Source organism: Panthera tigris, chromosome C2, assembly GCF_018350195.1.
Source record: "Panthera tigris isolate Pti1 chromosome C2, P.tigris_Pti1_mat1.1, whole genome shotgun sequence".
Taxonomy (NCBI): domain Eukaryota; kingdom Metazoa; phylum Chordata; class Mammalia; order Carnivora; family Felidae; genus Panthera; species Panthera tigris.
This window is the reverse complement of record NC_056668.1, coordinates 830,425-843,149: the sequence shown is the minus strand read 5'-3', so window position 1 is coordinate 843,149 and position 12,725 is coordinate 830,425. Positions and strand designations below refer to the sequence as shown.

General features: G+C 57.5%; 1 long non-coding RNA gene across 1 annotated transcript; it reads left to right on the top strand.

The window, feature by feature from the left end:
* The first annotated feature begins 9,487 nt into the window (after positions 1-9,487).
* LOC122230568 lies at positions 9,488-11,094 on the top strand. The gene is made up of 3 exons (XR_006207555.1): positions 9,488-9,861; positions 10,271-10,538; positions 10,843-11,094. It is a non-coding gene; the product is annotated as an uncharacterized LOC122230568 (long non-coding RNA).
* Positions 11,095-12,725: the final 1,631 nt, after the last annotated feature.

Sequence of the window (12,725 nt, the reverse complement as noted above, 5' to 3'; positions counted from 1 at the left end):
GTTCGCGTCTGTCTCAGCTTTCATGTTTTCCATGGTGCCACGCAGACTTGTGCTGAGTTTTCTGTGACCGGCGCCTTCCGCGTGGCTTTATGTGTGTGTGCTGACACAGCAGCGCACATTTTCGCAGCCAGACGGCGTCCGGGGTGTGGCCACGTGCATCTGCGCGGTTGCAGACAGGATCCGGGTTGTTTCCAGTTTCTGTTTGTTTTCACTATTATAAAGATTGCTGACGCAGACATTCCTCTGGGGGCTCCCGGCACACAGGCACGGGGTGTGTTTCACAGAACACGCTTACACTTGGACTGCCCCGTGCACAGCGGACGGGGGTGCCTGTGGCCAGAGGCCTTGGGCTTCGGCCGCCACCGCCCTGCCTGCTGCCTGAGGGAGGCCCGTCTTGGTGCACCTGCAGGGACGTGGGGGAGGGGCGGCCGCACCCCTCTAGGATGAACACCCAGGGAGCGGGCGTCGTAGGGTCAAGGGCATTCTGCCAAGTTGTTTCCCCGAGTGGCTGGGCACAATCTTGCTCCCGTCACCGGTGGGTCACAGGTCCTGGGATTAGGTGACTTTTTAATATTCCTCCTCTGGTGGGTGTAAAACACCTGTTGTAACTTAATCTTCATTTCCCCGACTCCTAATACGATCCAGTCTCCTTCCCTACGTTAGAATAACGATCGAGCTTCCTTTTAGTGACGTGCTTGTTCGTGGCACTTTTTTCGTGTCATTTTTCTGTTAGATTGTCTTTCTCGGGACTTTGAGGAGCTCCTTGGATATTTTAGCTGTTGATCATATGCTAGCTGTATGTGCTACAGTTATAGGCCCCAGGTTCTGGCTTGTCTAGGAAAATCTTCAGCGTCTTTTGAGGATTGTTTGAGAAATGCCTTTCTTACCGAGAGATCGTATCTGTATCTTCCAGTATTTTCGCCTCCAAGTTTTCCATTTGGGTTCTGACACACGGGTGCTTATTCCAGCGGCAGCTGGTCTTGCACGAGCTGTGAGGTGGGACCTCCTTTGCGAGGCATCTTGGTTTCCACGTGCACGGACATCTGCTTCCAGGCTCTTTTCTGCTTGTGTCCCATGTATCCGTCACCGTGCCTGAATCAGACTGTATTCGTAACCACAGACTCATCATAATCCTAATACCCAGGAGGCCAGAGCCCCGAAGGATCATGATGGGATTCGAGTCAGAACTGCCTTGAGTATTGGTATGTGCTGTTTTTCAAGTGTCTTTAACTCCAAATAATCCAAATGCAAAGGGGCATATTTTGGAGCAGTGTATTCTGCCATCAGCACCCAGCAAATAGAAGAATCATTTCCAGGGATACAGAGGACATGACTGCAAAGTGAGTATTTCAGTCCTCAGAAAAATAAGGAAGAAAATAATACTCGAAAAAAGAACAGGAGACTATGAAACAAGCATAGGTGAACAAGGGAAACATGACTCTAAATAAAAGCAGAAGAAATGACAAAAAGAGTAATCTCATTTGTAAACTGTAAATAATACGTATTTTAAAGCTCCATTTGGAGCCAAAACTCTTGACAAAAGTAATAAGGATTATGTGGACAGGTGCACACTGGATTCCTCTTTTGTTGCGAAGACGCACAGACCTTACCGAAGAAGCTGGAATCTTAGAAATTGAATACAAATTATAAGGTGTTCATGTTAAACATCCTAAGAATAAATAGTACAAGAAAGAAATAGGTGTATAAATTCTGAAATGGTTGATGAAAGAAGGAAGTAAATTTGGCTGATCTAATAGCAAATGGGAAAGAAAAACACTGGTGTATCAGCAATCGGCTCTCGTGTGAAGCTGGTCAAACTCATGAAGTTGTTAATTCATCGCATTTACGAAATTCTTGGAGAGACAGAAACTCTCATACTGGGTAAATGTTCTAGCGGTGTGCTGTTTCCAAGTGAGGTACAAAAATACACCACAGAAAGGTTAAAAAATAAAATGATGGCAAACCGATACCAGGCGTTGTGGACTGGATTGTGCTCCCCGAAGATCCGTGGAAGTCCCAGCCCCTAGTGACGGGGACCTTATTTGGAAACAGGGTCTTTGCAGACGTGAACAAGTTAAAACGAGTCGCACAGGAATGGGGGGGGGGGTGGGAGGACACTCGTCCAACGCCTGGTAGCCTTGTAAGAGGAGGGAAATTCTGACACAGTGACGGAGAAGGCACAGCGAAGACAGTCCCGGTGAGGCGGAGGCCGAAGTTGGAGGGATGTGGCCACTGCCACCAAGACTGGAAGGGGGTCGGGGACCCTTCCCCCAGAGCCACCCCTGGATGGTGGTCTGGCCTCCAGACGTGGGAGAGTGAGTTTCTGCCGTGTTGAGCTCCCTGGTGTGTGCAACTGGTCACAGCAACCCCAGCAAATGACACAACAGTGTTCTCACAACAGACAAGAATCTTTGACACAAGAGGGACGTGTGCAGTCGTCCCTCATGGGTGTCCGGGGCCCTCCCTGGGGCTCCAGGGCGCCTGGGGGGTGGGACTGGAGGGGTGGCAAAGGCGGGCGTGGGAGGAGCATGGACGCCCCTGGGCAGGGGCGCGGGGAGGAGGGGGGTGGGGGGAAGGCAAGGGCGCGGGGTGGGGGGGCCTGGGGCAGCGGGAGGCGAACCTGGCACCCGTCCTCGGGCACCTCCTCCCGGGAGCGGAGGCCGGAGCCACCGCTGCCCCGTGTTCCTCCTGAACGATGCGACGCCGCAGACGCCGTCCCCTTGCCGTTTCCAAATGGTGAGCAATGACGGTGTATTATTTCCTGCCACGTGGAAATACGCCAGTGGAGGCTACTTTCTAGAAAGAGGTGCCGAGCACGTCTGCGGGCAAACCAGGAAGATGGGACCCGGCCCCGCACCTGATGGTCGTCAGCACCCACCTCGGATCGGAAGGGCCCGGGCTCCGCGGTCCACCGGCCCCAATGCGGTCACAGTATAGGAAGTCAGGGGAAACAATAGAACCGTCTAGAAAGAGGAGCAGTTACAGAAAGAAACACACAAACACACAAAATCAGCAGCTCCCTGGGTACCAACAGCGGTCAGTTACATACGCTGGGAAATATTTCCGGCTTAAACTAGTAACTGAGAGACACAATAAAACTTCCAAGAACACCAGGAATGCGGGGAACCTCTGCATTTCCGCTGATGATGTGAAGGGCGGTTGGAACATGTCCCCTCGTTCTTGGACCGCTGGGTTCTACGGATTCAAGATGCTGGCTTTCCCTAACCTGCTCTTGAAGCGGATCCGATTCCCTCCTACCCACAAACCCAGGGGAGGACCTTAGTGTGGGGCACCTGGGGCTCCTACGGGGAGGGGAGGCCACCGGGGATCAACCCAGGTTGGGAGAGCCCCTGCCCCAAGGATCTGTACAGGATTCCACAGGCTCCGGGCCCCACCTAATACTCTCTGTCAAGGAATTTCTGCAATGGAGTCTGAGTCCTAGAAAATCCCTGTAGAGAGAGAAGAGGACTAAGTGAAGAGTGGGGGAGAGACGACAAGGGAAGGCAGCTGGTGTGCAAAGGAGGAAGAGGTCGGGCTGATGCATGTCCCAGCATCTGGGGACACCAGTGCAGGTGGCTAAGGGGCCACCCCTGGGACAGGGCTGCATGGATCACAGTGTCATCCCAGGACCATGAGCCTGATCCTGGCAGAGGAGATACCAGGTGTGACCTAGAATGACCTGTCGGGGCGGCCCCGCTCCAGGGTCTCCTGTGATGGGGTCACGGCATGTGGTAGTTTCCAGAGGGCAGAGGTAAGCATTTCAGGAATTACACTTGAAAAACCTGCTTGTGGGCAACTTACGGTCTTCTATTTAGTTTTCTCAGTTGTCCCCCGGAACAGACACTCTATCCCATTTCACAGGTGAATAAACTGAGACTCAGGGACATCACAGCTTTCCCAGAACCACACACAGGTACCTTACGGAGACTGGGCAGCTGCCAGACCTCCCACCTCAGCTGACTGCCTGTCATATACCCCTAATCGGGGCCTCTGTCAGCAGTGCAGGGATAGTTCTAAAAACCCGAATAAAGAAAAACTGCGCTCGGAGGAGTTAAGATAGCAGACAAGTAGGGGGACCGGGAGTTTTCTTGTCCCTCCAGTGCAGCTGTATTGAGGTCAGATCCCTTGGAACTCCCAGGAAATCGATCGGCACAGCGGCAGAAGGATCTCCACAGGTGGAGGGAGACAGCGTGGCAGGACCGGGGTGCATGGATGTGAGCTGGGGAGATAAAACAGTGTAGGCACGGAGGGGAGGGAACCCACTCTGCAGAGGGGCTGTGACAGGGCGGCATCGAGTTAGCACAAGAGGAAACCTCTTGGGACCATGAACCGGGGAACAAGTAGTGAAGTCCCCAGTTCTTTTTTGCAAACAGCCTTTGGAGCTGAAACTCAGAGGTTTTGAAAGTGCGTCACTGAAAGCCACATATGAAGGGCCTACAGCTAATATCCTCCATGGGGAAAAGCTGAGAGCTTTGTCCACTCTCAGCGGTGTCCACTCTCACCACCGTGGTTCAACACAGTACCGGAAGTCCCAGCCTTGGCGGTCAGACAACAAAAAGAAAAGGCAACCAGATTGGCAAGAAAGAAGACAAACTTTCACTCTCCGCAGACAACGTGATATTCTATGTGGAAAACCAAAAAGACTGCACCAAAAAACTACTAGAGCTGATACACAAATTCAGCAAAGTTGCGGGATATAAAATCAACATACAGAAATTGGTCGCATGTCTATACACCAATACAGAAGCAACAGAAAGAGATATCAAGGACTCGATCCTATGTATAATTGCACGAAGAACCATAAAATACCTAGGAATAAACCTAACCAAAGAGGTAAAAGATCTGTAGACTGAAAACTACAGAAAGCTTATGAATGAAACGGAAGAAGACAAAAAGAAATGGAAAAACATTTCATGCTCATGGATTAGAAGAACAAATATTGTTAAAATGTCTATACTACCCAAAGCAATCTATGCATTCAATGCAATCCCTATCAAAATAACACCAGCATTCTTCACAGAGCTAGAACAAACAATCCTAAAATTTGTTTGGAAACAGAAAAGTCCTTGAATAGCCAAAACAATCCTGAGAAAGAAAACCAAAGCTGGAGTCATCACAATTCCAGACTTCAAGCTATACTACAAAGCTGTAATCATCAAGATAGTATGGTGCCGGCACAAGAACAGACATTCAGATCAATAGAACAGACTAGAGGACCCAGAAATGGTCCCACAAATATATGGCCAACTAATCTTTGACAAAGCAGGAAAGAATATCCGATGGAAAAAAGACAGTCTCTTTAGCAAACGATGCTGGGAGAACCGGACAGCAACATGCAGAAGAATGAAACTGGACCACTTTCTTACAAAAATAAATTTAGAAGGGATAAAAAACCTAAATGTGAGACAGGAAACCATCAAAATCCTAGGGAAGGAAATCAGGCAGCAACATCTTTGACCTCGGCCGCAGCAACTTCTCACTTGGTATGTCTCCGGAGGCAAGGGAAATAAAAGCAAAAATGAACTACTGGAACCTCATCAAGATAAAAACCTTCTGCACAGTGAAGGAAACAATCAACAAAAACTAAAAGACAGCCTACTGAATGGGAGAAGGTATTCACAAACGACATATCAGATAAAGGGTTAGTATCCAAAATCTATAAAAAAAAAACTTATCAAACTCAACAAAAATCAAATAACCCAGAGAAGAAATGGGCAAAAGACATGAACAGACACTTTTCTGAAGACATCTAGGTGGCTAACAGACACATGAAAAGATGCTCAACATCACTCATCATCAGGGAAATACAAATCAAAACCACAATGTTACCATTTCACATTTGTCAGAATGGCTAAAGTTAACAACTCAGGCAACGACAGATATTAGCAAGGATGCAGAGAAAGGGGAACCCTCCTGCACCGCTGGTGGGAATGCAAACTGGTGCAGTCCCTTTGGAAAACAATATGGACGTTCCTTAAAAAATTGAAAATAGAACTACCCTACAACCCAGGAATCGCACTGCTAGGAATTTATCCAGAGGATACAGGTGTGCTGTTTGAAGGGGCACGTGCACCCAATGTTTATAGCAGCACCGTCGACAATAGCCAAAGGATGGAAAGAGCCCAAATGTCCATCGACGGATGAATGGATAAAGAAGATGTGGTATATTTACAATGGAGTATTACTCGGAGATCAAAAAGAATGAAATCCTGCCATTTGCAGCAATGTGGATAAAACTAGAGTGCATTACATTAAGCAAAATAAGTCAGTCAGAGAAAGACAAATAGCAAATGATTTAACTCATATGTGGAATGTGAGAAACAAAACAGGTGAACATAGGGGAAGGGAAGGAAAAATAATACAGAAACAGGGAGGGAGACTGTAATAGATAAATGATAAGACCTCACTGGCATCCCTCTCCCCTTCCCCACTGCGTTCTGCGATCCGGGCTCTGTATGGGTGCTCCATCAGTCCCCGGTACCCGCCTTGTTCCTGCCATGGGAGCGATGACTCTGCATCATCCATTTCACAGAGCAGGAGAGTGAGACCCAGAGAAGGGAGGCAGGTGTTTCGGGGTACAGGGCTGAGCAGCAGAGAGCTGGAATACCACCTCCGGAGCCCCCGCCAGCCCGGGCAGGGACACCCACCCCCGAGCCGAGGGCGAGCCTTCCCCTTCCATCTGGCCACTCATTCTTCCAGAGCTTGACGATGGCCTGTTCCTCTTGGCCACGGGGTATTGCTGGCCGACCAGGAGGGAGTCCAGCTGGTAGGACAGGTGTAGCTACAGGACACAGGGACACCTGTGAGCTACCGGGAGCCACATCCTGGTCTCTGTCCCCGAGCCTGCCGGGCAGCTGGGGTCCAGGTGCCCTGGTCTGGGCTGAGCAGGAGGCCGTGACCTCAAGGAGACTCCACTCGGCCCTCTCGTGGCTCCTGCCTAGTCTCACCTGTCCTCCCTGAGGGGCTCCAGGGCCCGGATCCAGGCCCCTTACGGCTGCTCGGGCTCCAGCCTGGAAAGATGCATAGCCTCTGGGGCAGCTGGACCGCTTGGGGCTGGAGGGAGGGCCGGCCACCGACGGGGCCTCGGCTGGGGAGGATGCGGGCCTCGTGGGGGTGAGGATGGGGCCGGGACCCCGTCCCGGGGTCACGGCTCATGTATACAAAGGGCTGAAATCACCGAGTGCCGGGGGGGCGCCCAGTTAAAGTAGCCCCCTGACACCTGGTCATCCTGGACGTGGCCCCAGGCCTCCCCGGGCCGCTTCCCACCCTCTGACTCTGCCCAGGGCTGCAGCCAGGCCCAGGCTGGACCTCTGTCCAAGGTCCTGCCGGGAAGACAAGGCAGAAGGAGGAAAGGAGAAGGGGAAGGGGCGGACCGACTTCTCCCTGCCCTGAGTCGGCCTCCACTGCTGCCTGCAGGAGCCCTGGCCCAGCCACGCCCCAGGGTCCATGCCCCTGGACCCTGGGGTAGAGTCTGCGGTCCAGGCCAGCTGGGTGGGGGTGGGTGTATTCACTGGCCATCGTGTCCCCAGATGTCCAACCCACCTGGCCTTGCACCCTGAGGTGTGCCTGGCTGGGGCAGGCATGGTTCTGGGGCTCAGGAGAGGTTCGGGGCCCAGAGCAGTTGGTGGAGGTGGGAACACGGGGGACCAGCCAGGTGGGGAGCGATTGGATTCATGCACGTCACCTTCACGTCTGGATCATCTACAGGTGCTGGGTGCAGGTCCCTGGGCACACCTGGCCATGACACAGACCTGGCTGGCCCTGGGGAGGGAGGCCTGTGTACCCGGGGGACCTCCCCTCCACCTACCCCTGGAGGACAGCCTGGGCCAAGGCCACGCTGATGCACTTCCCCGTCTGACCCTCAGGGACAGTGGGGACACTGAGGCACGACTGGCCCAGGACAAGTGAGGTGTGCGGCGTCCGAGGAGCAGGGCTGGTCTCCAGTCCTAGGCCAGCCTCTATCCCCCTATGGGGTTCTCCCTGGGAATGAGAGCCCCTGAGATGCTCGGGGGTCCCTATCCACCCCGACTGTGTGAGGCTGTGACCACTGGGCATCTCCAGACAGGCAGGTACACAGACACACACACACACACACACACACACACACACCCTTGGACTGCCCCGCTGCGGGTCAAAGGGGAATCCACACTGGGAGGGGGTGGGTAACATGGGGGAAAGAAGAGAAAGGCTGGAGGCAGTGGGGCCACGGGCAGGGACATCAGGATTCCTGGCAATAGCCCGGGACACACAGCATGGGGAGGGCAGATGTGCCGGCTGAGGGCCGGGGGGTCCCCAAGATGTCCGGGGACATTGGCGGGAACTAGGGGAGGACGGGGTCTGGGGTCCTGTGTCCACCACACTGGACACCTGCAAGTAGGAAGTGTGGATGGGGCTATGGCACAGAAGGACTCAGCTTCCTCCTCCGTAAATTGGGCTGCGTAGACAGTGTCCCCAGGGTCCCACAGGCGCACAGACGAGTCTGTGTCCCGAGATCTTCATCCCTGACCCTCTGTTCTCCCCTCCTGGGAAAATGCTTCCTACTCCCTCAAGGTCCTTCTGAGCAGAGGGCAGCCTGGGGACTTGGAGGACCGAAGTCCTGGGTTTGCAGAACGTGGCCGAGCAGTGGACCCTGGTGTGGGGACCGAGGTCAAGGCCCTCCTTGTTGGAGCCTCGGGTCCTCATTAGGAAGTGGTTCCCCAGGCAGTGCCCTGCCTGGGTGAGGAGGCCTCGTGAGGGAGCTGAGCCCCGGGCCAGGGGAGGGACAGGGGCCACAAGGAAGCTTCTGAGGGTCGTCACCTGGACCCTGGAGCCCACAGGCCCTGCTCCTGTGAGACACACAGAGATAGACAGAGTCCGAGGCAGACACAGAGAATGGACCCCGGAGAGAGGAAACCAGAAATTCCATGAATCGGCCTGGAAGTGACACCCCGTCATCCTATTCTAGCCCTTAGAACGCGGTCACACGGGCCGTCCACCCGGAAGGGGAGGGGGTGACACAGGGATGTGTGACCAGGATTCGGGAAGGCTGGGAGCCACAGCCCAGGCGCTGGGACCAGGGCCCAAATGTACTGGAGCCCCTGGAGGGGCGTGTCGGGTGGACACAGGGTCTGAATGAGCTCACCTCCACCTTCCCCCGGGCCTGGGACCCAGGCAGGAGGGGTGGCTGTGCCTGGACCCGGAGCAGACTCAGGCCCGCGTGAGTGTGTTCCACGCCAGGCCCACCCCTTCCTCATCCTTCCACGGCCACGTGTGCCCACGAGCCTCACGGGATAGCGGGCATGGGACGAGTCTACAGGTGTCTCCCTGATGGTGTCCCTAGAAGTGGATGCCAGAAGGACCCCACTGTGCAGACGGGGAGACCGGGGGGCCCCGGGAGGCACAGGGTCTGTGCGGGGTCCCGGCACTGGTCAGGAGGAAAACCCAGGTCTGAACCCAGCTCTGTGTCCCCAGAGCTGCCACACCGGCTGCACCAGGCCTCGCGGGGATGTGTCTGCGCTGTGTTGGTGTCACAGTAGGGACAGGGCATGGGGTGGAGGGGAGCCCTCTGCATCCTGGGAGGGGCTCTTGTAGGAGGAGGAAGCCGGGTAAGGGGACCCCAGGCAGTGACCTCACCTCTCTGGTCACAAAGCCCAAGTGAAGTCAGAACCCGGGTCACCAGGCACTCACATTGTGGAGACAGCGGCCGACTGGGCTCATTCGTTGGGACATCTGTGACTGACGAACATGTTCTCCTGTTGTGTGCCCGTGTTCCGCGGCTGCTGGCTCAGGGGAGCCCCTGGCCGCGATGCTCCCCGACCCTGGAGACAGTGGGTCAGGTCGTGCACAGGACGCCTCAGGTCTCTAGCTCGCAGGGAGCCAAAGGTAACCCAGGGAGCCCCAGAGACAGCCGGTCCATCCCGACACCGCTCTGATCTGACTTGTGCGACCCCACGGCCCCTCCCGTGTGTGTGTGTGTGTGTGTGTGTGTGTGGAGGGCCCACGTGAGCAGGTGCAGGCTGATGAAGGGGTCAGATGCCTGGTGGGCGGGCCATGCTCACACCCCAGGTCAAGGCTGGCTGGGAGGGACAGGGTGTGCTGGGGTGGCCCTCTTGTCCCCAAGATTCATCCCGAGCCCTGCAGGTGGATGTCACTGTGTCCCGGGCGCAGGGCTGTGCACACTCAGGTCCGTGTCGGATCTGGGAGCCGCAGGGGGAGAGGGCGGAAGGACACTGAGGATGGCCGGGCGGGGCTGTGATGCCTCCGGGCCGGCCGCGGGTCACTGTCTTCACAGAAATCAACGGATGAAATCGGGAGGCGACTGTCGGAATCCCGATTCACCTGCCCTACAGAGGTGTGCGTGTGCCCCGTCGCCCAGGAGGGCCACCCTGGACCCGGGGAGAGAGTGGCCGCACGGAGGTCTCCGGAAGCAGGGCCTGGAGATGGCCTGGGAGGGCCTCCCTCACCGCCCGGGCCCTTCCACAGCGTCCTGGCTCAGCGGTCCTGGGACCAGGACCCGGAGCCCCCGGAGCCCCCGGAGCCCCCGGAGCCCTAGCCCGAGGGTGAGAAGGCTGGGGGTGGTGGGTGGGGGTGCACGCACGGGGCCCCAGGCGGTGCTGGGCCACCCAGGGAGGAGCCCCCGGGGGCTGGTGTGGGGCCAGGAGCAGAGACTGAGAGCCCCCGGGGCTGCGGACCCCAGGGGGCAGAGGTCCTGGTGTGGGTTCCTGGCCGCGGCTTCTCGGGGAGGCTCTGGGGTGTGTGGTGTGTCTGCAAAGGCCCCTGGAGAGGCTGGCGCGGGGGGACCCTCTCTCCTGTCACCCTGAGCCCTCGGAGCCGCTGCAACCATCACTCCGTTTCCTTCTCAAGAGTCCGGGGCAGGAGCAGAAGCCGGTGCGGCTCCAGAGCCCGACCCAACAGCCTCGGGGGCCTCGGCGGCTCTGCAGGCAGGGGCGGTGTCCGGGGCGACTCCTGCAGGGGCCCGGGAGCCAGCAGGTGACCTGGGACCGGTGCAGGGACGGCAGGCACCTGAGCAGAGTCAGCTGGGTCCTGCTTCTGCTCCCGCTCCCAACACCGTTCCTGCCACCCCCCTTCTCCCTGCCCCCGCCCCCGCCCCTGCCCCCGCCCTTCTCCCTGCCCCTGCCCCCGCCCCCGCCCCCGCCCTTCTCCCTGCCCCCGCCCCCGCCCCCGCCCTTCTCCCTGCCCCCGCCCCCGCCCCTGCCCCCGCCCTTCTCCCTGCCCCCGCCCCCGCCCCTGCCCCCGCCCTTCTCCCTGCCCCCGCCCCTGCCCCCGCCCTTCTCCCTGCCCCTGCCCCCGCCCCTGCCCCCGCCCTTCTCCCTGCCCCCGCCCCCGCCCCTGCCCCCGCCCTTCTCCCTGCCCCCGCCCCTGCCCCCGCCCTTCTCCCCGCCCCCGCCCCCGCCCCCGCCCTTCTCCCCGCCCCCGCCCCCGCCCCTGCCCCCGCCCATCTCCCTGTCCCTAGCACAGCCCTTCTCCCTGCCCCCGCCCCCGCCCCTGCCACCGCCCTTCTCCCTGCCCCCGCCCCCGCCCCTGCCACCGCCCTTCTCCCTGCCCCCGCCCCCGCCCCTGCCACCGCCCTTCTCCCTGCCCCCGCCCCCGCCCCTGCCACCGCCCTTCTCCCTGTCCCTAGCACAGCCCTTCTCCCCGCCCCCGCCCCTGCCACCGCCCTTCTCCCTGCCCCCGCCCCCGCCCCTGCCACCGCCCTTCTCCCTGTCCCTAGCACAGCCCTTCTCCCTGCCCCCGCCCCCGCCCCTGCCACCGCCCTTCTCCCTGCCCCCGCCCCCGCCCCTGCCACCGCCCTTCTCCCTGTCCCTAGCACAGCCCTTCTCCCTGCCCCTGCCACCGCCCTTGCTCCCACATGGATGCCAGCCACTGATCAAGGGCCTGAGGGCCTACACGGGGTGTTTATTTTATTTCTAATTGTTGTTCCAATCCCCGACCCTGACACCCTGCCACAATGTCTCTTCCACTTCTCCCTTATCCTTTCTCTCCTCTTCTTTTTAGCTGTGATTTTATTTCATCACTGTTGGTTTATAATCCATATTAATCTTCAATAAAATTTTTATTTACTTTACGTTGGACAATTCCTGCGCACTGGGTACACTCACAATGCTGTGAGCCACGCCACAGAATATTGGTGCAGAGTATCTCAGCCCCCGAGGGACACCGTGTACCCGGAGCCCGCCCTCCCCATTCGTGCCCCCGCCAGGCCCTGGGATCCCCCAGTCCGCTTTCTCTTCGTGTTCCGTTACCTACTCTGGAGGTTTCCTACAAGTGGAATCTCTCAAGAGATACCTCTGGGTCTGCACCGACTTTTCAGACGGGACAGATTCATTTTCGTACTTTGTGGTCGCTTGAAATAGACTGTTTGTCCTTTGATATTGAGATCACAATGGATTAGAGATTAGGTGGGAAAAAAGAGGCCCCTTCGGTGACAATGGGCACGGTCTCGGGGTGGAGACCCCCGTTTGTGCTGTGACACCACAGCCCGACGCCAGCCAGGACACGGCTGGTCCCCCCGTGGCCCAGACAGAAGCCGGGAGAGGCAGAAGGCCGGACGGTCACACCGCAGAGGGGAGAGCGTCCCTCACGACCCAGGGCCAGAAAGGTTCACGGGCCCCTGGGCCAAATAACGCTCCAAAGCCAGTGCGTTGCCCGGAATGGAGACCAGACCCGTCCCAGTCCGTGGGAGCAGGCGTCAGAGATGCGGGGCGTCCCGGGGAGGGACTCGGGCA